This window comes from Nicotiana sylvestris, chromosome 12 (genome assembly GCF_000393655.2).
Source record: "Nicotiana sylvestris chromosome 12, ASM39365v2, whole genome shotgun sequence".
NCBI lineage: Eukaryota > Viridiplantae > Streptophyta > Magnoliopsida > Solanales > Solanaceae > Nicotiana > Nicotiana sylvestris.
Window position 1 is genome coordinate 148,391,709 of NC_091068.1, and position 25,584 is coordinate 148,417,292.

A 25,584-nucleotide genomic window follows, 5' to 3' on the forward strand; every position below is an offset into this window, starting at 1 on the left:
CCTCCTAGGCCCTTTTAGTCAGCTCTCCAGGTCTCTCATGGTACTTCAGGTGATCGTGGTTCTTAGACACACTATTCTGATCAGTAGCCTTACAATGCACCACCAACTCCCATCAGTGCACCGCCGCTTCAGAGTTTCTGAGGTAGTCATTCAGGTCGATAGGGCTAGCAGTTTCAGCAGCCGAGGGCTTGTTACACTTGTGGTGATCCCGATCACATTACTAGGTTTTGCCCTCGAGCCCCAGGTAGCTCTCAGCATTAGTGTTCTTGTGCTATAGTACAGGCACCAGGCGTTCCACAGCCCGCCCAGCCAGTTAGAGGTAGGGGTAGAGGTGCTAGAGGTGGAGGTAGAGGTCCTAGAGGTGTATCTTAGGTCGCCAGAGGTGGAGGCCAGCCTGCAGCAGGTCATCCTAGAGAGGTAGTTTAGGGTGGTGGGGCCCAGCCCCGATGTTACGCCCTTCCAGCTAGGCCCGAGGATGAAGCTTCAGATATAGTCATTATAGGTACCATTCTGGTTTGTGATAGATATGTTTCAGTGCTATTTGATCTATGGTCTACATATTCGTATGTGTCATCTTATTTTGCACCGTACCTGGTCATGCCTAGTGATTCATTGAGTATTCCTATTTATGTGTCTACACCGGTGGGTGATTCTATTGTGGTCGATCGAGTTCATCATTCTTGTATTATGGTGATTGGGGGTCTTGAGACTCGTGTGGATTTATTGCTTCTAGACATGGTCGATTTTGATGTTATATTGGGAATTGACTGGTTATCACCTTACCACGCTATCTTGGACTGTCATGCCAAGACTATGACCTTAGCCTTACCGGGTATGCCTCGTTTAGAGTGGAGAGGGTCTCCTAGCCATTCTACCCGTAGTGTTATCTCGTACGTGAAGGCTCGGCGTATGGTCGAGAAGGGGTGTTTGGCCTATTTGGCTTATGTTCGCGATTCCAGTGCTGAGGTTCCCTCTATTGATTCGGTACCCGTGGTTCACGAGTTCCCTGATGTCTTCCCTTCAGACCTGCCGAGTATGCCACCCGATAGGGATATTGATTTCTGCATCGATTTGGTTCTAGGCACTCAGCCCATTTCTATTTTGCCATATCGTATGGCCCCGCCAGATTTGAAAGAGTTGAAGGAGCAGTTGCAAGACTTCCTTGAGAAGGGTTTCATTAGACCCAGCGTTTCGTCTTGGGGTGCGCCGATATTGTTTGTCAAGAAAAAGGATCGTTCGATGAGAATGTGCATTGATTACCGGCAGTTGAACAAGGCCACCATCAAGAATAAGTATCCACTGCCGAGGATTGATGATTTGTTCGATCAGCTTCAGGGTACCAAGGTATTTTCAAAGATTGACTTGAGATCTGGCTACCATTAGTTGAGGATTAGGGCATCCGATGTCCCTAAGATAGCTTTTTGCACTTGGTATGGGCATTGGGAGTTCTTGGTTATGTCATTCGGGTTGACAAATACCCCAGCAACTTTTATGGATTAGATGAACCGAGTGTTCATGCTTATTTGGACTCATTCGTGATAGTCTTCATTGATGATATTCTGATATATTCCCGCAGCCAGGAGGAGCACGGGCAACATCTTAGAGTGGTTCTTCAAACCTTAAGGGATAGTCAGTTATATGCTAAATTCTCGAAGTGTGAGTTCTAGTTGAGTTCAGTTGCATTCCTGGGTCATATTGTATCAGCAGAGGGTATTCATGTTGACCCGAAGAAGATTGAAGCAGTCAAGAACTAGCCTAGACCAGCATTAGCTACAGAGATTTGGAGTTTCTTGGGATTGGCAGGCTATTATCGTCGGTTCGTGGAGGGGTTCTCATCTATCGCAGCCCCGATGACCAGGTTGACCCAGAAAGGTGCCTAGTTCAGATGGTCGGACGAGTGTGAGACGAGCTTTTAGAGGCTCAAGATAGCTCTGACTACGGCACCGGTGTTAGTATTGCCCATGGGTTCAGGGCCTTACACAGTCTATTGTGATGCTTCCCGTATTGGGCTTGGTGCAGTGTTGATGCAGGATGGCAAGGTCATTGCCTATGCTTTGAGGCAGTTGAAGATTCATGAGAAGAACTATCCGGTTCATAATTTGGAGTTGGCAGCCATTGTTCACGCATTGAAGATCTGGAGGCATTATCTATATGGCGTGGCATGTGAAGTGCTCACTGATCACAAGAGTCGTCAGTATTTGTTCAAGCAAAAGGAGTTGAATTTGAGGCAGAGGAGGTGGTTGGAGTTGTTGAAGGATTATGACATCACTATCTTATATCACCTGGGAAAGGCTAATGTGGTGGCCGATGCTTTGAGTAGAAAGTCAACCAGTATGGATAGTCTTGCTTATATCCCAGTCGGTGAGAGGCCGCTTGCTTTGGATGTTCAGGCCTTAGCCAATCAATTCGTGAGTTTGGATATTTCTGATCCTAGTCGGGTATTAGCTTGCACGGTTGCTCATTCTTCGTTATTGGAACGTATCCATGATCGGCAGTTTGATGATCCCCATTTGTGTGTCCTTAGAGACACGGTACAACGTGGAGGTGCCAAGCAGGTTACCTTAGATGCTGATGGAGTTTTGAGATTGCAGGGCCGAGTTTGTGTGCCTAATGTAGATGGGCTTCGAGAGTTGATTTTAGGGGAGGCCCATAATTCCTGGTACTCTATTCATCCGGGCGCAGCGAAGATGTATCAGGATTTGCGGCAGCACTATTGGTGGCGTAGAATGAAGAAGGATATTGTGGCATATGTGGCACGGTGTTTGAATTGTCAGCAGGTTAAGTACGAGCATCAGAGGCCTGGTAAATTATTTCAGAGGATTGAGCTTCCCGAGTGGAAGTGGGAGCGGATCACTATGGACTTCGTGACTGGACTTCCGCTGACTCGGAAGAAGTTCGACGCAATTTGGGTCATTTGTTGATAAGCTGACCAAGTCAGCTCATTTCATTCCTATGGCAGTCTCCTATTCATCCGAGAGGTTAGCTGAGATCTATATTCAAGAGATTGTTCGCCTTCATGATGTGCTTGTATCTATCATTTCAGACCGAGGTACATAGTTTACTTCGCGCTTCTGGAGAGTAGTTCAGCGAGAGTTGGGCACCCAGGTTGAGTTGAGTACAACATTTCATCCTCAGACGGACGGGTAGTCCGAGCGGACTATTTAGATATTGGAGGATATGCTCCGAGCTTGTGTTATTGACTCTGGAGGTTCGTGGGATTAGTTTTTGCCTTTAGCAAAGTTTGCCTAAAACAACAGTTACCAGTCGAGTATCCATATGGCTCCTTATGAGGCTTTATATGGTAGGCAGTGTCGATCTCCGGTTGGATGGTTTGAGCCAGCTCGGTTGTTGGGTACGGATCTAGTTCAGGAGGCCTTGGACAAGGTCAGGATCATTCAGGATAGACTGTGTACAGCCCAGTCCAGGCAAAAGAGCTATGCAAATCGCAAGGTTCGAGATGTGGCTTTTATGGTTGGTGAGCGGGTATTATTCCGAGTGTCGCCTATGAAGGACGTGATGAGATTTGGGAAGAAGGGCAAGCTTAGCCCTAGGTTCATTGGTCCGTTTGAGATTCTTGATCGAGTGGGAGAGGTGGCTTATAGACTTGCGTTGCCGCCGAGCTTATCAGCCGTGCATCCAGTTTTTCATGTGTCCATGCTTCGGAGGTATCACGGCAATCCATCCCACGTGTTAGATTTCAGCACTGTCCAGTTGGACAAGAACTTGTCCTATGAGGAGGAGCCGGTAGCTATTCTAGACCTGCAAGTTCGTCAGTTGAGATCCAAGAGTTTCCCTTCAGTTCATGTTCAGTGGAGAGGTCAGCCTCCTAAGGCATTGACCTGGGAGTCCGATTCCGATATGCGGAGCCCTTATCCTCAATTATTCCTCGACTTAGGTACTTCCTTCTTCTGTCCGTTCGAGGAAAAACGGTTGTTTTAGAGGTGGAGAATGTGACGACCCAGAGGGTAATCACCTATTTTCTTACCCATTATGTGCTTCCGAGGCCTTGAAAACCTCATTTAGAGTCGGTTCGATTTGCGTGCACAGTTCGGGCGCGTAGCCAGAAAGCTTAAATATGAAATTTTGTGAAAAAATGCTAAGTTTTGATGTTAAAATGAATAAATTTGACTTAGGTCAATATTTTGGATAAACGGACCGGGACCCGTGATTTGATGGTCCCGGAGGGTCCGTAGGAAAATATGGGACTCGGGCGTATGCCCAGAATCGGAATCCGAGGTCCCTAGCCCGGGAAGTGAATTTTTTTTAGGAAATTGTTTTTCTGAAAATGTCTAAGGAAATTGAAATGAAATTTGATTAGAACGAGTTAGTATCGGGCCCGTGTTTTAGTTCCGGCACCCGGTACAGGTCTTATGTATGACTTGAGTCATTCCTGTGAAATTTGGTTAAAAACGGACGTCGTTTGATGCGATCCGTGCCTTAATTGAGAAATGTGATGTTTAAAAGAGTTTTGAGAAATTTCATTGATCTCGAGGTTTAATTCGATGCTTGTGATGTTATTTTGGTAATTGGATTACACGAATATGTCTATAGGATATTTTTGAGGTTGTGTGTATACTTGGGTTGGAGTTCGAGGGCTCGGGTGAGTTCGAATAGGTTCTGGGATGCCCTAGGCTTAGAAAGTCAGATGTTGGAGGTTCAGGAAGTTGCAGGCCTCTTAACCCTTTAGTGCGGTCTGCGAGAAATCGGTGCGACCGCGGTCGCTTTTGTGCGGGGCGTGATGGAGGCTGTGCGGCCGCAGTCGCCTTTGTGCGGTCCGCACAGGGTGCTGAACTGCAGGTCTTCAGGGAGGCATGTGCGGCCGCAGTCCATTTAATGCGGTCCGCAGTGGAGCTACGCGGCCGCAGTCCTTTTTATGCGGTCCGCGGTGAGGGTCTGAGAGTGATATAAATAGACGGGATTTTCAGTTATTTTTCACTTTTCAAAACCCCAAAAACATAAGAGGCGATTTTTCAAACAACCTTTCTTCTCCAAATCAATTATAAGTCATTTTAACTAGTTTTCTTCAATCATTAACATCTTTTAACATGATTTCAATTTAAAATCAATGATTTTCATGGGGAAATTGGGTGTTTTGGGTAGAACCTAGGTTTTCCAGAAATTGAGGATTTGGACCTCAATTTGAGGTCCGATTTCAAAACAAATTATACATTTAGATTCGTGGGGGAATGGGTAATCGGGTTTTGGTCTGAACCTCGGGTTTCGACCACGTGGGTCTGGGGGTAATTTTGACCTTTTGGGTAAAACTTTGGGAAAACTCATTTTCATGCATTGGGGTTGATTCATTTAGCACTTATTAATATAATTAAGTAACTTGTGACTAGATTCGAGCGGATTGGTGGTGGAATCAAGGGGGTAAAGCTATAATTGAGGCTTGAGTGGTGTTCAAAGCTTCGAGGTACGTGTTTGGTCTAACCTTAGCTTGAGGGATTAGGAGTTGAGTCTTGATTGCTACATGCTAATTTTTATGTACGACGTATAGGCATGGTGACGAGTATCTATACGTTGGTGTCTAGTATGACCGTGAATCTTTATATTGTGGATATTTTGATTTTTGTTGTATCTTTCGTGCCTTAATGATGATTTTTATATGTTGTAAAAAGCATGCGAAAGAAATTGTGGTCTTTGAACTTTGAGGAGCATTGGCTCGAGTTATAACACGAATTGTGAAAGTATATGAGATAATTGAACCCTTTGGAGCATTGACTCAAGTGGTAAAGAGAGTTATAAAGTAAGAAGTGAAAGAAAGAGAAAGAGTTATTGAATTGTTCCCTTGCCGGGATGTTTGTTGTTTTCCTGATTATCTCCCTTGCCGGGATGTTAAGATTTATTGATATTGTTCCCTTGCCGGGATTTAGCTGTTTAATTGTAGTCCCTTGCCGGGATTTCTACCATTGTTTGTCTACTCCCTTGCCCCTTTGTTTGTGATTTTTGTTTGGGTGAGGAAGAGTGTTAAATCACGAAGGGTGATGCCGTGCATTATTTGCTATTATGAGGAAAGAGTGTAAAGCACGAAGTGTGATGTCGTGCCGTACGATTTACCATTCCGTACCGATATTCATTGACTATGTGGTGAGGAAAGAGAGTAAAAGCACGAAGGGTGATGCCGTTCATATTATTATGATATAATTGATTTGGTGAGAATGAGAGTAAAAATACGAAGGGTGATGCCGTGCACATTTTTATTATAAATATTGTTTGGGTGAGGACGAGAGTAAAAACACGAAGGGTGATGTCGTGCAAATCGTTGAATTCTGATTCTTGTTGATATTCTGGCTTTGTTGTTTCTTTCTTTTATTGAGGTTTTCTATTTGGAACTGTTACCTCCCCACAACATGTTTTCCCTTCCCACATTGACTGATTATTTCCTGTATTTCTTTTCCGCTGTACATATAGATATTTGAACTGCACAGGTTATTTGGTAGTCTGGTCCTAGCCTCGTCACTACTTCGCCGAGGTTAGGCTAGGCACTTGCTAGCACATGGAGTCGGTTGTGCTGAAACTACACTCTGTTCTCTTTTGCACAGATCCAGGTATTGGACAGCAGCAGTAGCACGGGAGCCGGCCTTCAGTCCACCGAGACACCGAGGTAGCCTTGCAGGCGTCCGCAGGCCCGGCGTCTCCTCTATCTTATATTTCATTCTGTTATCTCATATATTCGAGACAAACAGTATTATATTTCTTTCAGACGGTTGTATTTAGTACTCTTAGTAGTTCGTGAGTGTTGTGACACCAGTTCTTGCGTAAAAGCATATGTTGACTTTCGCATTATTGTTCAGCTTATTTAATTTAGGTATTCCGCTTATTTATTTAATTCCGTTGTTTTCATGTTATCACCGTTAATTGTTAAAAGAAGTAATTTGACAATGATGTAAGCAGTTAAGGATTGGCTTTCATAGCTCTCATTAGTAGGTGCCATCACGACTCCCGAGGGTAGAAAATCCGGGTCGTGACAGTTGATCAACTCCCTTCCAACATTATTGGAGTTGCTTTAAACATTGATAGAATCGAACTATATTTATGAGACCATTCTCTTTCTGAGAATCATTTTAAAAGTCTTCGACTCTAAACGACATACATCACACGTCTTGATTCTCAAAACTGAAAATGCTAATTGAGCGAGAGATATAGATTTATTTTTAAATTAATTAAAAGTATTAATTTACCCACACTATCTTTATACCCCCTTCCCCCATATTATTCCCTCTACTATAAAATTTTATATAATTATTTCATTTATATGGAAGTTTGACTTTAAATTTTCATTTAAATTAACTATATAATAATTTAAGTTATATTTAATTTTTTTAAATTTGTTTCACGGGATTATGTCAATTGTTTATATTATTTTAGTTTTATCTATTATAACAGTTTTAAATATGTGTATCTTATTTATATAGTATGACTTAGATCATTAATATTTTAAAAGCTTTCTCTTCTCAAAGATCAAATAAGTCTTATCATTACGTATACATCTAGTACTGAAATTATTTAATTGCATATTTTTTCTTCTTTTTTTGATTCCTTGTTCATGTTATTGCATTACCCATAACTTAGAGTTGTTCATATTATAATCCATAACTCTCATTAATAGATGAATTTAGTTTTTCTTTTTCTTGTAATAAAAATTATATTCATTTATTTTTTATTCTACTGCTCAAATTAATATTTAAATTTATCAATAATATTTTTGAGTATCATTTATTTATTATCTTCATTTTATATTTTAGCCTTTAAAAATTATTTTTATTGTATACTTGTTTAAAATTCAGAAAACTTAGTCTAAAATAGACATATTGGATTATACATTATGAAATAAATAAATTATTAAATATAGATACATTCTAAACTTTAGGTTAAAAGCTTAAAATATATTTATCTTCAACTCATTAAAAAGTATTGAATTTTTACAATAAATTAAAATTACATATTAAATTACGGTAGGATATATTCTTCTCACTCGATATTAGAAAAGGAATCAAAATACTATTAATATAAAAATTCTTTACATTCCAAATAAAAAAATTACAGTTAGAAAATATTAGTAGAATGATTGAACTTTATTTTTTAAAAAGAATTCTTATTTCAATTTAGTTTCAATAAATGGAATTCCATATATAGTTATTAAGTGATATTTTCTTATTTGACAATCTCCCACAATCTTAAATTTAAGATTGCTAAGTGGCTTTATAGTAGCTTGCCACTTGGCTTAACCACAATGCAAACTTTCTTGCTTTAATATATATATATAGATTCTTATTTCAATTTAATTTCAATAAATGGAATTCCATATATAGTTCTTAAGTGACATTTTCTTATTTGACAATCTCCCACAATTTTAAATTTAAGATTGCTAAGTGGCTTTATAGTAGCTTGCCACTTAACCACAATGCAAACTTTTTTGCTTTAACATATATATAGATATATAGATCTAGATTTTATATTTTAGCCTTTAAAAAAATATTTTTATTGTATACTTGTTTAAAATTCAGAAAACTTAGTCTAAACAGACACATTGGATTATCCATTATGAAATAAATAAATTATTAAATATAGATATATTCTGAACTTTAGGTTAAAAAATTAAAATATATTTATCTTCAACTCATTAAAAAGTATTGAATTTTTACAATAAATTAAAATTACACATTAAATTACAGTAGGATATATTCTTCTCACTCGATATTAGAAAAGGAATTAAAATACTATTGATATCAAAATTCTTTACTTTCCAAATAAAAAATTACAGTTAGAAAATATTAATAGAATGATTGAACTTTATTTTTTTTTAAAGAATTTATATTTCAATTTAATTTCAATAAATGGAATTCCATATATAATTCTTAAGTGATATTTTCTTATTTGACAATCTCCCACAATCTTAAATTTAAGATTGCCAAGTGGTTTTATAGCAACTTACCACTTGGCTTAACCACAATGCAAACTTTCTTGCTTTAATATATATATATATATATATATATATATATATATATATATATATATATATAGAGAGAGAGAGAGAGAGAGAGAGAGAGAGATATTTAAAATAATAATATATTTGTTAAACGTTAGAACTAGGTCCCAAATTAGCGACCAAAGTTGGTCTCTATCTGCTTCCCCTTTGGTAAGCGACCAACTTTGGTCATTAACTTTGAATTATATTTATAATTTTTTTAAATAATAATATAATTAATAAAATTTTACTGAGTCCCAGATTAGCGACCAAAGTTGGTCTCTATCTGCTTCCCCTTTCGGTAGCGACCAACTTTGGTCACTAATTTTAAATTATATTTATTTATATTTTATAATTTTTTTAAATAATAATATAATTATTAAAATTTTATAAGTGGGTCCCACTTTAGCGACCAAAATTGATCGCTAATTTCAGTATTTCTTTGACCAAGCAAGTCTGACCAGTCCGATCAATATTTTGACCAAATTATCGACCAAAAAGCGACCAACCTTGGTCGCTAATGTATTTAGAATAATTATTTAATTATTTTCTCCAATTTAGCGACCAACGTTGGTCGCTTTTCTTGACAGACTAATTTTGGTCGCCAAATTTTGGTCTCTTTTTTCCGGATTTCTAGTAGTGTTACCAGTCTTGGGAGGTTGTTTGAATATTTCCGTTGTTGGTTTTGACACTTGTATTAGATTAAAAAAAGGCTTGAATTGTTATTATAGTCGGCTTACTTAGTCTTAGATACTAAGTGTCATCACAACGTCTGTGATGACATTTTGGGTCGTGACAATCATAACTATAATACCTTACATATTAATTTTTCTAATATTTAATATTTTAGAGATTATTATGTGCATAGACGATAATATTTATACAACCTTATCTCATAGGCTAGGCCTAGAAGATTTAACGTGGAATTCCTGTAAACTCTTTTCCTCTTATTTTTTCTCTCTTTAACTTCTCTTCCTCTATAATGATTAAACCATTTATATACAAAAATAACGAATTATATGGCATCTCAAACTCTTGGTCACATATATAAATTGAGAATTAACACTATTTACATCTAAGATATGGTTTTTTTCTTATATTTATAAAAAATATTGTTATGTAATAATAGTATGAATCTGAATTAAATTAGTTCTCACAAATTTATTCGGATGTCCGCGAAGGGACAAAAAAAAAAAAGAAAAATAAAATTTTAAAACTTGTCTAACAATGCGTTGCATACAAGAAACAAAACGTTTTAATTACTTAAAAATGACTAATATTCCTGCAAAGTTAAAGTGGCAGCTAAATATTTTATTAAATCAATTCTAATAAAGAAAAAGAATAGATAAAAACTTAGAAATATATGCTTTTGTTAAAATATTTCTGCTTTTATCATAACTAGTTTTAGTGATGGTCATTATCATGTCCGCAATCCTATGACTTTGGAATGTCACACCACCGGCAAGTCCATATTGGTATCCAACAGGATTTACTAGAGTCTAGAGCTGGGCTTGAATTTTGCCCAATGCCATATCAATATAAAGTGGTGGTTTTACAACATAAATTTGTATTTGACGTCCAACAATCAGATATCTTTAAGTGCTCGATGTTAACGGTTCAAATTGACCATTTATGGAGGCCATTAAAATGGAATATTCATCATTCAATTTACCCGAGTACAAGCTCAGTGGCATATGTAAATGGTGTGTTATATTGGTTTGCTGAGAATCGTCATGTCAATCCACATATTCCTAAAGTCAAGTGTCACGATACAACAAAACTCATAGTATTCGACGTAGCTAATGAAGAATTCGATATGATTGTGGTACCAACAGAAAGCGAAGAAGAGAATGTAAGTATACTAGACATTGAAGGGAGGCTTTGTTTGATGACAGTAACACGATGTCGCAATCGCAATGTCTTGTTTAAAGGATATGTTGTGTATAATAATGATGATTTAGGAAGCTTAAATTCATGGAAGTTAAGAGTTTAGTGTGACAGCTCCTGATTATACGACATAGATGATGTGTATTACATGAGCTTTACCAACGAAATATTGATGGTTGAACAGAATGATCGTATGATGGGTTTTTTCAATGTTGCAAATGGAAGGTTGGTAGCTCTTCGCCATCGCCCAATAATTAGAGAAAAAATTTACTCTGGACATTGTATGCGGATTGTAAGTATTTTATTTTCCATTTACCCTTAATGCTTAGTTTTCTTTTCCAAAACCGTTTTGAAATAATTTTCTTGAGCCCAAGTTCTATTCATGAGGTAAAAGTAAGGTCTACGTATGCACTACGCTTCCCAGACTCCACTTGTGAAGTTATACTGAATATGTTATTGTTATTGTTACTGCCCTTGATACTTACTCCTAATTAGTTACTGCTAGACTTGATAAGGTTGGTTGTTTTAATTAAGTCACAAACCAATTCATTTGCAATTACTTCTTCAAGTATTTTTGCCATCGATCAACCTGTTTTTTAAAGCAGATATCAAGCTCTAGCTCCTAGTGATTCAAAGGGTCTTATTTTGGTTTGTTTTTAGTTAACTAAGACTACTGTATTGATGAAAAACGAAAAATCATATTCCCTACGTCTCGGAGTTTATAAAAAAGGACGTTTAAAACTTGTAGTCCTAAAAGTATATTGATTGTAAAAACTTTTCATTAAGGTTAAAATAAGCAAAATGAAAATTTTAAAATTAAATTATTTTCGAATATAAAAATATAACATTCTTTTATAAAAGAACGAATAAAGAAAATGTATCATACAAAGAGACAGCTCCTTAGTTTAAAGGAGATGGAAGTCTTTGATAAGCAGGATGACGATTGACAAATGAACTTACTATGGATTTATTTGCAATGTCCTAGTAAAACAGGCATCTAAAAGTGCAGGTAAGTCAAGTAGGAGTATGGTTTATGGAACAATAGGGATCAACTCCTAAATTAATTTGCAATATCTTTTATAAAAATTACATCAAAGGGGAAGCCTAAATAAGAATCCAATCCTCACAAGGACTAAAGAGAACCAATATATACAATAATTCATGAGAATTGATCGATCCAGAAGTTAGTTGGCGTCTCAACATCGATAATTGAAGAATGACACTTATTTTAGGACGAAGAGAGTAATAAATATACATTATCTAGGTCTAAAATCAAATAAATAGCGGTAAATAGAGCAAGAATTACTGAAGGTATCATGAACTAATTAAGCAAAAACACAGTGCTGAATGCTTAATTATTACAACCCTATGTACCAGCAAATTGTTTTCTTGAACTTCTCAAAATAGTCACTAAAATAAGCTGCCTACGCTAGCGTTGAAAATTCAAAACATAATCTTTGTAAAACGATCAACTTGTATACATGGGGATGTAGCTCAGATGGTAGAGCGCTCGCTTAGCATGCGAGAGGTACGGGGATCGATACCCCGCATCTCCAACTTCTAACTTTTCACTGAGTGGGGTGGTATATTGGGACCGAACTAAATGAATAGTTTGTAATTGATTTAATTTACGTGTCATACACATTTTAATAATTGAAGCAACTAATAAACTATTCAGGGTTGGTTCAAGTGGCGGTTAGTCTAGGCCCCAAAATTTATGAGGGCCAAAATTTTTTAATAATGAATTTTATGATTTTTTTTTTTTATATATTTTCTCTTAGATAAGATTTAAGACCATAGGAAAAATAATATGGAATCCTCATTAAAAAATAGACAAAGAAAGGCTACCTTCTTTTAAACCGCAGAAATATTTTAGAATAAGATTAGATTACTAGCTTACTCAAATTTTTATTTTAATAAATAATGTTTCTCACAATAACATCCAAGGTAATATATTGCAAACACATGACTTATATCTTATTAGCTTGAATTAGTCTTTACAAATATAAATAATAATATTACTATGTGAAGTTGAAGACTTAGTGTCTTTAAGATTACTATATTAATGAGGAAAGGAAAATCCATTAAAAGCTAGAAAACATAATTATGAGTAGAAAAAAAATAAATTTACATGAAATTGTCCACAAAAACAATTCGTAGAAGCATATAAATGAGATTTCACTACTAACGTGATTGAAAGGAATTTTTTCTTCTCTCGCACAATACTCAAAGTACTTGCAAAGAAAAAGTCCACAACTTAGAAGAATCATTCTGTAATGGCATATCTTTCATCTTAATTACTTTGAATTGGTCAGCACCAATGGAGTCCTATAATAATCTAATCTGAAAATATAATGTTTGTATGAGTATTTCAAATAATTGATACTTGTATAAATAACTTAAGATATACCAACAAAAAAATCAACGGCTTGTAATCTTCCACACATTGATCAGTGGAATCAAAAATGTAAATTTTCTTCTTTTTCAGGTGAGCACATGCTCCAAAGTAGTGATTCTTAATCAGCACTGGAAGAAAGATCTTGATGAAAAAAACAACTGGGCATACTCATGGTTTAGCATTGTTATCCTAGCCTTAGTATATTTTCCTTTACCTTCATGTGGTTTTTCTTATGCTTGCGTTGTTGTCGAAAATCTATTTCCTTTGACAGATAACTGTTTATTTTACTGATCTAGAACCAAAGAAGAAAATTGCATTACATGGATGGTGTACATGTCTAAGGAAAATATATGAAGAAAATTGGAGTCTCATACGACATGTAAGATGTTGTAGAAATAGGAATCTGCGAAATTCACACCCAAAATATCAAAGAAAGACTCAATCGTCTGCAATAAAGATTTATCAATTGTAAGGAATATGAATTGAATAATATATGATTTCATCTATTAAGCAAGAAAACTAACTATCTAAAGAGTATACAAATACCTCAGTACTAAACCATTTTATTATACTGAGAAGCTCCAGATATTTTTCTTCTGTGCCATTGCGAAATATCTCCTCGATGATATCTGCCAGATTGCTATCAGAATAAATGTCCTTTATCGACTAAATTATGCAAAAAATTACAACCTTCTGCAGAACTTTATCTGACATAATTCCTCGACAATTTTTAATTCTTTCACCCTAGAAAAGAATTCAACAAGAAAGAATAAGATAGAAAGTATAAGAATTTAAAACTAAAATGAAATAAATGCCACTACCCATCCAAATTCTTCAAAAACTCTCAAGCAATATTTACATCATCCGGAGCCTCACAGTTCCCTTTTATTCGGAGGGGGGGGGGGGAGGGGAACAACTGCTTTATGGTCACATGGCAGAGAAAAAAGACATAGACAACTTTAACCAGCATTCACCTGAGAATTCGAGATTGAAGTTCGAGATGAAGTCATATCAGGACGTTGTTTGAAATCAAGCGAAATAAACGATGGAGGACAATCAACAACTAATATGGTTCAAGAATAAAGCTGCTAAACACTAGATGCAGGAGAAATCTCTTGAAAAGTCTCTCTCTAGTGAGTGAAAAGCACCGCCATACATTGGAAGAGAACAAAAATGTACCATGAACAGATCAAGGAAGAGATGGAATACCAAGAGCAGTTTTTTAAGGATCAGATCAAACTAATTCACGATGTCAGGACCACTGTTGGAGTCGATGAAGATGAAAGACATATGTTTAATAGATCTGAATTAGCACACATATGAGGCCACTCGGTTTTGGTCCTTGGGCCTAATTTTTGTGCTAACAATACTCCAACAATTGGGCCTGGTTACCCTTAGCCCACTTATGGGTCTGCCCTGTCCAACACTGTTAGGAACATAGTGCATAGCACATGTTACTTTATATTTTACTTATTTTCCCCATACCTTTGTATTTTTAATTATTTGCTTCATCCTTGTATTTATTTTATGTACAACTTTATGCTAGCTAATAGGACATTGCCACTTGGCAATATAGTATGTTGCCCTAGAAATTTTCTGGTTGGTATATAAAGTTGGGCTTGTACACTTAATACAGCAGATCATTGAATATACAAAAGAAGAAATCTTCAATTCATTCTCTCATTCTTTCATGGTATCAGAGCGGGTTTAATTTTGCTATCTTTTTCTGCTTTCTCAGTCATAAATCAGTTTTCTTCTTCTCTTAAGCTTATCTGCTATGAGTACTTCACCAGAGTCGGCTGATACTCTAGCTTCTGCTTCTGCTGCCACCACTAATGTTCCTGCACCTACATTTACCATTGCTTCAGGAGTGATTGACTCTACTCACCCTTACTACCTTCATCCTTCTGACTATCCAGGGATGAACCTTGTGTCTTCAGCTTTTGATGGAAAAGGATATGGAGGTTGTAGAAGGGCAGTTATCATTGCCTTGTCTGCAAAGAACAAGCTGGGATTTATCGATGGTACTCTTATTATCCCTAAGGCTGATTCTGCAATCCAGCAGGCCTAGGGTAGATGTAATGATATGATACTTTCATGGCTTCTCAACTCGTTGTCCAAAGAGATAGCTAAGAGTGTGCTCTATTCATAGAGTGCAAAGGATTTATGGAGTGACCTGGAAGACAGATTTGGATAGGCAAATGAAGCAAAGCTGTTCCAATTACAAAAGGAATTAAGTTCAGTGGTGCAAGGAAATTCAAGTGTATCAACTTACTTCACCAAAATGAAAAGCCTATGGGATGAACTAGATGCACTCAATACATTTTCTGCTTATGTTTGTGAGTGTGAGTGTGGTGAAAAAGTCAAAAGCTTGAAAGCACACCAAGATGAGAGACTACTACAGTTCCTAATGGGACTAAATGATATATTTATTGGGGTAAGGAGTAACATTTTATTGTCATTACCTTTACCTTCCATTGGACAGGCATACTCTCTTGTGATTCAAGATGAGAAACAGAGGGAGAAACATGCTACCCCTAAATACTCAGGGGAATCTGCCTCATTCATTGCTACAAACCAACCAGGAAACTTCAGAAAATTTAATGAGAACAGGATGCATAAAACAAGTTTTGAATCTAAGAAATATGTAGGAATTTGTTCCTATTGCAAAAAGCCTAGACATAGCATACAGAAGTGCTATAGAATTCATGGGTTTCCAGATGATTTCAAGTTCACAGGGGAGAAAAGGTTTCAAGGAGGTGCCCTGGCAAACAAAGCTTCCTTTTCAAATGAAGAAAATGAATAGGGAGCAGAAAGTGAATCAGGAGTTCAGAATCTTACCAAGGAAAATGTGGCTGAGCTGCTGCAGCTTCTTCAGCAAGTGAAAGTGGGACAAAACAGTACAGGAACCTCTGATGTTGCAGCAAATGTGAGCTATGCTGGTATGACCAATTTATTTGAAGATTTAGCCTGTTTAATTCAAATCAATGATGAGTCTTGAGTATTGGATAGTGGAGAAACAGAACATATGTCTTTCAACAAAGATTTTTTTATAGATTTAAAAACCTTGGCTAAACCTCTCATGGTAAAACTCCCAAACTCTTACAGAGTTAAGGTCACTCATTCAGGAACTATTTCTCTTTTGCCTAATCTGATTCTTCGAAATGTTCTTTACATTCCATCCTTCAAATATAATCTGTTGTATGTGCACATGTTGTGCAGACAACTCAAGCAATATATTTTATTCACACCCTTTTCATGTTTTCTTCTACAGGGCCCTTCAATGAAGAGCCCACTGAAGATTGGTAAAGAGGAAGGGGGCCTCTACATTCTTAGATCCAGACATACAACACCAGTGTCTAAGAATTCACCTAAGTTTAGAAAAGTTTTTATTCCAAGAAGGAATTCTGTTTCCAATCATAGTTTGCGTTCATGTTTTAGTTTTTCTGATTCAATTGTAAAAGAAAAGTTGTGGCACTACAGATTAGGTCATATGCCCTTTAGCAATATAAAAAATGTTTCATCAGTTTCTATATCCAAGTGTTCCAAAATCTCCACTCCATGTGTTATTTGTCCTATGGCAAGGCAGTCCAAACTTCCTTTTCCCTCTAGTTCTATTTCTACTAAGAAAGTGTTTGAATTAATTCATGTGGATACCTGGGGACCATACAATAGTGCTACATATGATGAATTTAAATATTTTCTTACAATTGTTGATGACTTCAGTAGAGGCACATGGACATACCTACTAACCAACAAATCCAATGCATTCACTATTCTAAAAGGTTTTATAGCTATGGTACAAAGACAGTTTAACAGCAAGGTGAAAACTATAAGGTCGGATAATGCTTTTGAATTGGGAAGTGGTAAAGTTCAATCAGAATTTTTTGAGTCACTAGGTATTATTCATCAAACCACTTGTGTGTCCATACCACAACAAAATGGAGTTGTGGAGAGAAAGCACAGGCATCTTTTAGAGACATCCAAAGCCTTGTTATACCAATCACACCTGCTTATATCGTACTGGGGTGACTGCCTTCTTACAACAACCTATTTGATCAACAGATTTCCTTCAAGTGTCTTAAATCTTAAGACTCCTTATGAAGTTCTTTTTTCAAGCAAGCCAAAATACTCTAACCTTAGATGCTTTGGGTATTTATGTTTTGCTTCTACTGTCTCAAATCAAAGAACTAAGTTTGAACCAAGGGCTATACCTTGTGTGTTCTTAGGTTATCCTCATAGAAAGAAGGGTTACAAAGTGTTGAACCTCGAGAATTTGAAGCCCTTCATTTCTAGAGATGTTGTATTTCATGAAGAATTATTTCCATTTGCTTCTATTAAGTCTAATTCTTCTTTTGAGATTTCTTTACCCACTGCTAAAGTTTCTGCAAGTCAACAGACTCCTGAACCTTTACCTTTTGCTATCAGACCTCACACTAAAGCTTCCAAAGAGGCTACTGAATCATGAAGTGACTTCTGTTCTTCCCCCATTTCTTCAAATCATCCTAGTACACCTATTCCCTCTATCTCTCCTTCTAGTTTCTCTCCAGATTCTCCAGTAACATCTAGTCAACCACATACATCTGCACCAGTTTTTCCTTCTTTGGATTCTGATTCTATGATGGATGTTCTTATTAGGAAGTTTACCAGACCACATACAACTCCATCTTATCTCAAGGATTATATCTGTAATGCACTCCAACTCACAGATATTAGAAACTCTTTCTTTCTCACACCAGTTACACCTACTTGTATATCTTTTAGTGGACTATCTTCTACCAATCAACATATGCTAAAAATATTGTCCAATATACAAGAACCTACGGACTATTTACAGGCAACACATCACCTAGGGTGGCAAGAAGCAATGAATAAAGAGATTGAGGCACTTGAACTTAATAAGACTTGGAAAGTGGTTGAATTACCACCTGGGAGGAAAGCTTTACCATGCAAATGGGTGTATAAGGTTAAACACTATTTAGATGGGAGTGTGGAAAGACTAAAGGCAAGATTGGTCATTAGAGGAGACATACAAAAAGAGGGAATAGACTTCAATGAAACTTTTTCACCTGTGGTGAAGATGACCACAATCAGATGCATACTGGCCACTACTGTAAAGAAAGGATGGGGTCTATACCAGCTAGATGTGAATAACACTTTCCTACATGGAGATCTAAATGAATAAGTGTACATGAAATTCCCACCCGGGGTTGTACCTCCTTCACCTACTCATGCATGCAAGTTAAAGAAATCGATTTATGGGATACGACAAGCATCTCGTCAGTGGTATGCTAAACTTACAACTGCTTTGAATTTTAAGGGATTCACTCACTCATTCAACGACTATTCCATGTTCTTTAAAACGTCAGATTCTTCCATTTCTATAGTGGATGATATACTTTTGACAGGAAATGACACTACAGAACTACATGCTTTGAAAGAATTTCTCAATCAAGAATTCAAAATTAAAGATCTCAGGGACTTACACTTTTTTCTAGGCATGGAAGTTATCCAAGAAACAGATGGACTCCTCCTTTCTCAGCGCAAATTCACTTTAGACCTTCTCCAAGAATTTGACTCTCTCCATTTGTCACATGTTTCTTCTCCACTCGATTCGTCTACTCGTTTGTCTACTCACACAGGGGAACCAGTGAAGGATCCCACCTTGTATCGTCATCTCCTTGGCAAACTTAACTACCTCACTCACACCCGCCCAGACTTATCCTTCGCTGTCCAACACCTCAGCCAGTACATGCAGGACTCTCGACAACCACACCTAGATGCATCACTCCGTGTGCTTCGCTATCTGCTCAACGATCCTGGGCTTGGGCTTTTTATGTCTGCTTCCTCCTCCTTCAAGCTCCTAGCTTTTTGTGACTCCGATTGGGCCACCTTCCCGGACTCGAGGAAGTCGGTAAGTGGTTTTTACATTTCCCTTGGTACATCTCCGATCTCTTGGAAATTCAAGAAGCAAACTTCCATCTCGCTCAGTTCAGCCGAGGCAGAATACACATCTATGTGGCGAGTGGTTGCAGAGCTCACATGGTTGGTTCTTCTTTTTGAGGATTTGTCAATTCCTATTTCTCTTCCAGTCCCTCTTCACTCCGATAGCCAAGCAGCAATTCATATAGCAAAAAATCCTGTTTTTCACGAACGGACAAAACACGTTGAAATCGACTGTCATTTTGTACGCGACCAATACCTCGCTGGGCTGATTTCGTTAATCTTTGTTCGATCTTCTGCCCAATTGGCAGATCTCTTCACCAAACCACTCACCGGACCGCTTCATCGTGATCTTTTGGGCAAGTTGGGCCCCCTCCAACTTGGGGGGGAGGGGTGTTAGAGTCGATGAAGATGAAAGACATATGTTTAACAGATCTGAATTAGCACACATATGAGGCCACTCGGTTTTGGGCCTTGGGCCTAATTTTTGTGCTAACAATGCTCCAACAATTGGGCCTGGTTACCCTTAGCCCACTTATGGGTCTGCCCTGTCCAACACTGTTAGGAACATAGTGCATAGCACATGTTACTTTATATTTTACTTATTTTCCCCATACCTTTGTATTTTTAATTATTTGCTCCATTCTTGTATTTATTTTATGTACAACTTTATGCTAGCTAATAGGACATTGCCACTTGGCAATATAATATGTTGCCCTAGAAATTTCCTGGTTGGTATATAAAGTTGGGCTTGTACACTTAATACAGCAGATCATTGAATATACAAAAGAAGAAATCTTCAATTCATTCTCTCATTCTTTCAACCGCTAAGGAAGACAAATTTAAAAAGGTACAGTAGGAGAAGCATGAGATGGTCTAACAATTTAATATAAATACTTCCTCAATTGAGGATCATCGTGTCAGGGCAGAGAGAGTTGCGAAATTTATCAAATTTCAGGACAAGAGAAACGAAAGAATTTGTGGAAGAGAGCAAGGATCTGTCGAGAACTCATGAAGATAGGATAGCTGCATTAAGACACAAATACTGGAAGAGGAGGTTAAACTTGAGAAGAAATTTGACCTCTAATTGGCTAAGTTTATCAAAAAGTACTAACCAAAGCAATTTGAACAACAGGTCAATAGTAATGGCTCCACGTGACTCAAACACCGTAACTTGGGATGTTGAACAAACTTTTATCTCATGGTCTAACCATGTATTCTGATGATTTTAAAGAAATGGTATCTATGAGAACTAATATCTTTGAACTAAAAAAAGAAAAAAAATATTTAAACCCCAGTAAAAATATTAGATTAAAAAAAGATAAACTCATGGGTGAGCTACTCTAATAGTGAGTTGTCAACTACTCTAATATCCGAGGATGAAAAAATAATAGACATTGAGACAACTCTGTCAACTCTCCTCTTGATACTCTGTCTGAAATTTCAGGGATGAATGTCGACATAAAATTTAAAGGACAATGCAAGGTACACTTCCAAGAAGCTAAAAAAAAAAAACAGAAACTTTTTGTTTCTCAGAATACAACTGCAGGAGAGCAATGGAGAGAAGAGAAATGCATCATTGATTACGCCTGTCTTTTTTTTATCACTCTCATCTAAGAAAATAAATACAGGGTTTTTTTTCCGGCTGAAAATATATACTTCCTAGGCATAGAGAAATATTTTGAAGGCACATGAATCTTCTTTATAAAGTTCAAAAGACTTGTGATAAATGATGAAAAGTGCATATTTTTGAGTATATTTTCATATTAAATCTTGTGTGAGATGCGAATGTTTACATGGGTTTTGAAGTGAAATATACTCATTATATGTTTCTTATGTATAGGAACAAGTTTGGATGATAAATGATCAAAAGATGATAATTTGACACACAAAGAAGAGATGGAAAGAATTGAGAGCTCGTCCAATTTCGTGTTGGCACGAAAGCGGACACGAAAAAAGAAGAAAAATGAAGGCATAAAATAGCGAAGCAAAGCAAAGGCACGGATCGCTTTGCAAACTAGAAAATTGCAAAAGCTGAGTCCGCATCTAAGTTCGCACACTTCATAAACTTAGACGCGCCCTCCAACTCTCCCATCCGAAGTTGGATTGAAGAATTTCGCCCCTCATCAACCCTAGGTCATATAAATACATCCTAAGACACCACTTTGAGGGAGAGAAGACTTTAGGGAGACAAGAACACGCTAGGAGCAAGAAGGAGAAGGATTCAACTTCACGTTTTTCCCTCTTTCTTCCTCTATTTCCATTATTGGTTATTAATTCTAGTATTGTAGTTATGCATACTATTATGAATAGCTAATTTGTTATCTAGGATTTTGATAGAACCTTTTGTAGGATAAATTCTTATTATGTTTTTATATAATTGAGCTGTAGCTTTTTCTCTCTTTGTTCAACTACATTATTATTGTGGTTGGTTGAAGAGCTCAATCGACTGTGCCTATTTAGTGTGTATTACTCGGGAGAGAGTGCATATTTAGGTAGTTGTTGAACAACATCACTCCTAACGTATATGAGGGATCAATACGAATGGTTTAAAGGTGGGATAGGGATAACGAAACCTTGATGCGATCCGAGTGAGCCGTACTTAATACCAACTAGCATAATTCGGTAAATATGTCTAGTAAATTGTGGTAGTTACTCGGGAGAGAATTATGAAACTCAGAGTGCTCATGATCGGTAGAGAATACTTAGGCGAAATTATAGAAGATGTAGCGGGAATGATTCCGATAATTGGGAAAATCATAACGCTATACCTCCTTAATTTTTTCATCCAACCCGTAGTATCTTTAGTTGTTAATCTATTAATTTAATTATTTAGTTAGTTAGATATAAGAATCTTAATATTTATAACTTAGGAATTGTTCGTGCTTATCTTCTTAGTGATAGTCAACAACTGTAGCTAAACTTTAGTTCTCCGTGGGATTCGACTCCGAACTTGTAAACCGGATTATATTTGCAACGACCGCTTAGTCCTTTTTATAAGGCATATTTGGGCGTGATCAAATTTTGGCTCCATTACCGGAGGAACTAACGGTGTAGCTGTAGGTGTACATATTGCTAGGTTTCAAGTTTGAATTTTTATTTTTATTCTTTGTATTTGATTTTTTTTAGCTTTTGTGTTACTTGTTGATTTTTAAAACATGACATCTTGGAATTATGAGAGTATTAATGTTGATAATTGTACTTTTGATCCTCCTTATGCATATAATGGAGGAAACCACCCTTGGCAAAATTATCAAAATATTTCCGAGAGCAAATTATGTGCACCAACTCAATCTTATGTGTGGAATGTATGTGATATGTGTGGTGGTCAAGATGGTCACTTTCATGGTTGTGCTTATATTTCTTATCTTCCTGCAACCCCTTACTTTGATGGTTCTTCTTTTTCTTGTGAAGTTAATAGGAACAAAGAACCCATGTATGATGACCAGAAAGAGATCAAGGATATGCTAAAATGCCTTGTGGAACAAAATGATATGTTAAAGTGCCTTGTGGCACAAAATAGTAAATTACAACTGCAGATAGAAGGCAAGAGGAAACTATTCAAAACTTGAAGGTTCAAGTGAGTTAACTAGTTCAAGATTTTAATGCTCAACAAGCCAATATTGTAAATAGTATCCAAGAAGAGCGTGAATTAGATACAAAAATTGACGTGCTAGTGGAGAAGGCCAGAGTAGAACACCACCAATCAATTGAACTAGATTTTGAGGATGTCGATGTCGTAGAAGAGATACTAAAGTCAACCAAGGATATTGAGAATACATATTTAGCTGACTCTAGTATCATTGGTATTGAGAATGTTGACAGTCCAAGTGTTCATGCAGTTGAGTGTAGTGGTTCACACTCCAAGCATTTTTCCACATTATGTTTGGATGATGATACAGAAATAGAGTCATCCGAGCCACTTGAGGAGTCAAGGGATGAGGAACAAGGGGCCTACATTCTAAAAAATTTTCTTGCCAGAAAATCAGGATTACACACCTCATCTAAAGGCCAAGAAATGCATAATACTAAATTATTTTATTGGGCCAGTCCAATTCGTTCCACCACCCTAGGAGCATAGTCATAAGCTTAAATGAAAACTTGGGGTTCAGTTCATAAGCTCAAGGTGGAGGCAAAAAGTGATTCGCGTCATGACACGATGTTAAATCAAGCGCTTGTTGGGAGGCAACACAGCTTTACTACTTTCTTTTATTTTTTATTTTTATTTTTAATTGTATTATGTTTGTAGTGTCGATTTTTGATTTTCTATAAGCATTGAAAGAAAAGCTATTGGAAGGATGCAACAACAAACCAGATGGTTGGAACTAAGTGTGAGGTATCCGCACGAAGGACCAAGCCTGAGAGAAGTCTGAGTACCCCATGAGCTGCTAGTACTTCGGCTTATGACCGACCAGGGAGTTTCTTTTACACTCTTGTATTTATGGGTGTGCATTGGGGACAGTACACAATTTTAAGTATTGGGTGAAGAGACTGTTTGTTTGATTCCTATTCTAGTTTAGCTGTGTTATTTTATATTTGTTGAAAAAAAAATTAGGTACAAATAATCCCTCTTGATTTTTCTTATGACCATGATTCTTTTCCAAAGTATGACTCTTTGAACCGGGTAGTAATTTTTTTAAGTAGAATTTTCAAAACGTTTTGAACTTTTCCCAACGATGACTTCCTAGACAGTTCTCTTGAGGGTTTAAAGTCTAAAGGAAAATATAAAAAGATTTTTTTTCAACTGATAATGGAATAGGAAGAACTTGAGTATCTATGCTTTTTGACATGTTTTATATCGGGGCTTAGGGCTGGAACATATGAACTAAGTACTTTCTTCATGGTCATTGTAATTACATGCCTTGAAAATATATGTGGCTTTCTTTTGACACCGAGGCTCATTTTTTGGCTCTTGTGACTAATTCTCATGTGCTCCAATTTTATGATGACTGTGCTAGTTGATTAAACTTAAGAGTCGGGTCTGAACCATCTAGTGTGAGTCATGTGCATTGTATGAGGTGAGATTTTGGTGTACTATGTGCCATCCTTACTAGTCTAGAACTTGCCCCGTATGTGAGTCTAAGCAAAATGATCAAGTCTAGTGAGTTTAGGAAATGATATAGGCATTTCTTTAATTGATCCTTCAGTCTGTTTGCCTACCAGTGATAAAAATTATCCTTTGTTAGCCCAATTGAGCCTGCAAACCTTTTATTTAGTACCCACATTACAAGACGAATCCCTTTCGTTCTTAATTAAAGCTTGTTGAATATTTACCTCCGAAAGCACTTAAGTCACTAAAAGAGAAGGGAAAGATATTGGGTAGTTTTTGAGTGGAACCTTTGAAAGGCCAAAAGGTGCATCTGTGTTTTGAGAGAGCCACTAGCTGAAAAATACCAATTTATGGAGGGTGTTGAAAAAAAAAGAAAAAGAAAAAGAAATCCTTCCAATTCACTTTGATATGTGCTAGTGCTTATGTAGATGTGCTTAAAGTCAATGGGCTACGTTATTCACTGTGTCGTAGCAATATGTTGAGTGATCATGAAGAGGATGTGCTTAAAAGTTAAAGCATATTGTATTAAAAGTGCTTAGGAGGTTTAGTCTTTATATCCATATCTATCTTACCCTTCCCTTAGCCTACATTACAACCCATGAAGACCTAATTGATCCTAGACTTTGCAAGCTTAAATTAGTAGAGACTTACATTACGGGAAAACCTATGGTACAAGCTTTGGAGGAACATGAGTTTCTTTGCGAGAGTGAGTGAATTTCACTCTTTGAGTCCTTAAATTACACTTGAATTCATATTTGAGTGTGCAGACTGATTACTCTCTTTGTTTTATTGGTGAGGGCACATGCTTTACAATGGATTGCTAAGGAACTCATATTTTTAGTTTGCACAAGAAGCGAGTCACAAAGAGGAATGTAGTGGAGTCAATTTTTGAGGCTAGGATGTTAGAGAGTCATACAAATATTTTAAATAGTCTTGGCATTGGTCTAAAAATGAGGAGAGCATGAAGAGTACTTATGTCGGGATCTAAGCGTTGATATAAACCATTGTCATTGGGGTGATACTTCAGTATGTTTTGACATGTATTTATTGCCGGTGTGCTTAATTTTAAGTTGCTCGAGGACGAGCAAGAGTTTTAAGTGTTGGGTGTTGATAAATGATGAAAAGTGCATATTTTTTAGTATATTTGCATATTAAATCTTGTGTGAGTCACGAGAGTTTACATAGTTTTTGAAGTGAAATATACTTATTATATGTTTCTTATGTATATGAACGAGTTTCGATGATAAATGATCAAAAGATGACAATTTGACACAAAAAGAAGAGATGGAAAGAATTGGGAGCTCATCTAGTTTCATGCATGGCACAAAAACAGAC

The 25,584-nt window shown here is 36.8% G+C and overlaps 1 non-coding gene across 1 annotated transcript; it reads left to right on the forward strand.

Annotated features, from left to right (window-relative positions):
- Positions 1–12,341: 12,341 nt before the first annotated feature.
- On the forward strand, positions 12,342–12,414 carry TRNAA-AGC (transfer RNA alanine (anticodon AGC)). The gene has a single exon. It is a non-coding gene; the product is annotated as a tRNA-Ala (tRNA).
- The last annotated feature ends 13,170 nt before the right edge of the window (positions 12,415–25,584 follow it).